Raw genomic sequence first — 2560 nt, 5'->3', positions numbered from 1 at the left:
ATCTGGTGGCAAAGCAAACTAGCGCAGCCATGGTGTAAATCAGTATGAAGGTTCCTTAAGAAACTAAAATTACAGCTACCACCTGAACCAGATATGCCTCTCCTGGAATTTTAGTCAGCACATCACACAGATACATGCCCATCCCGGTGGCCACACATACACACACCAGTCAGCCATACCAGAAACTGGGGCTGGGAAAGCCCTCTGCTTGCTCAGCAAAACGTATATAGCCCTGCTCTGATGTACTCAAGAATACTGTGCACGCTTTAGCACCACCACGGCCTCTCCCTACACAATCTCCTGAGAACGAGCGGAGGTTAATGAGGCTGTCGCTGTCTGCTGAGTAAGTGCTAGCCATGCAAGTTCCATGCCTTGAAGTGGATTCCACAGATCACAGATGGACCCAATTTGTCCAGGATTGCTAAGAAATGGATTTACAGAAGAGAACCCTAAGCGGCAGGCCTGGGTAAGCGGAAAAGCGTTCAGGTTTCCGGAGGTCTCTGTCCAAAATGTCAACCCATACTTCAAAGGTTTGTCTTCACACATGTGTGCATGTGTGTGGAGGTGTCCGTGGGGGTCAGAAGAGGATGTCAGATCACTGGAGCTGGGGTTATAGACAAATGTGAGCTGCCCAGCATAGATGCTGGGAACCAAACTCAGGTTCTCTGCAAGTCTGGCAAATGATCCTAATCACTGAGCCTTCTCCCAGGCCTCTAGACCCCGTATTTTGATATAGCACCAACCCCCCTTTTTTTTTTTGAGACAGGGTTTCTCTGTTTAGCCCTGGATGTCCTGGAACTCACTCCGTAGACCAGGTTGGCCTGGAACTTAGAAATCCACCTGCCTCTGCGTCCCAAGTGCTGAGATTAAAGGAGTGCGCCACCACTGCCTGGCTGATATAGCCCTTTTAAAAGTCTTTTTAATTTAAATTCTTTATTCAATATATTTTGATTATGTTTTCCTTCCCCCAGCCCCTCCAAGATCTTCACTTTATTATCCCTCCAGCTTCATATTGTCTCTCTCTCTCTCTCTCTCTCTCTCTCTGTATCTGTCTCTATCTGTCCCTGTCTATGTCTCTGTCTCTCTTTGTTTGTCTGTTTGTCTGTCTCTCTCTCTCTCTTGCTTATCAAATCACTCTCTCACCATAGAACATAAACTTCAAGAAGAAAATGACTGTTTGTACCCCATTTTATTTGCATACCCAGCTATGTACGGATACATCTATCATATGCACTCAAATACTTGTGAACTGACTAAGAGAGAACAGACACACTAGAAGAGGAATGAACAACCACACACTGTACTGACACCTGTGTGCAAAAAAGCCACGAGGAAGCCCAGGACTCTACCTGCTAACCTTAAATTTGCCTTTAAAGAAGTGGGACTGGCTAGAGGAAATCACATTAACCCCAAAGCCCTCCATTATGCAGTGTGATAGTCTGACGCAGCCAGGCTACTAAGAAATGCACCATCCTCTCTGCATCCTCCTGGGCAATGGTGAGCATCAAGTAGCCAGCATCCCTTTTACAGGGTGAGGTTGATATCTGAGGCAACATCACCCCGCAGAGCTGAGCTTCACCATGCAGAACATGGCCTCCTTGGCTGGATACTTCCTCCTCTGAAGTCCCCTCAGGATACCTGTGGGCATCTGAAAAGAACATCCGGGGTGACCATGGGTGAGCATAGACTATGCTTAAGGTTTTGCTGAGGACTCCAAAGCCCTCAAAGTTATGGCTTCTTGTCACAACCTGATCTTGACATCCATCTAGCTTGTTAGCATGTGGAGTGTGCAGCTCTGTGAACAAGATTAAACTATCCTCAGTCTGCAGGGATTAGTAATCAGCTCTGGGCACATCACTCTGGCTTCCCTGGGCCACTGTAATTATCTGGGGGTTATTGTTACTGCGTAGCCCAAGTGATGGTGACCAGCACTTCTCCTTACCAGAGTTTCCTGTCAAGCACAAAGGTGTTCTGCAAGATCATGACAACGTAAGTAAAAAAGAAGCAGGAGGAGTGGGGAGGGGGGCAAATAAAACCATCAGCCGTAATGTAAAAGAAACAAAGCATTCAAGGTAATAAAGGCAGAGTCTTGGGAGGTGGCTCCTTGGGTAAAGCACTGGCTGTGCAAACATGAGGACGTGAGTTCAAATCCCTAACATTCATGAAAGAAGTCGGGCATGATGGTGCACTCCTACAGCTCTGGCACTTGGCGTGAGGTATGGGAAAATCTTGAGGCCTCACTGACCAGCTAGCCAAACTAACAAGTTCCAGGTCCAATGAGAGACACTGTCTCAAAAATTAAAGTGGAGACATGATCCAGCCAACACCCAAGATCCAATCCTGCCCTCCACAACTGCTCATGGTAGAAAGAGAGGACTTACTTCTGAAAATTGTAAAAGTATTAGTGACATTTTTAAAAATAATTTGAAGCCGGGCGTGGTGGCGCACACCTTTAATCCCCGCACTTGGGAGGCAGAGGCAGGCGGATTTCTGAGTTCGAGGCCAGCCTGGTTTACAAAGTGAGTTCCAGGACAGCCAGGGCTACACAGCGAAACCCTGT

Source organism: Mus pahari, chromosome 12, assembly GCF_900095145.1.
Source record: "Mus pahari chromosome 12, PAHARI_EIJ_v1.1, whole genome shotgun sequence".
Lineage (NCBI taxonomy): Eukaryota > Metazoa > Chordata > Mammalia > Rodentia > Muridae > Mus > Mus pahari.
This window is presented reverse-complemented; position numbering follows the sequence as displayed.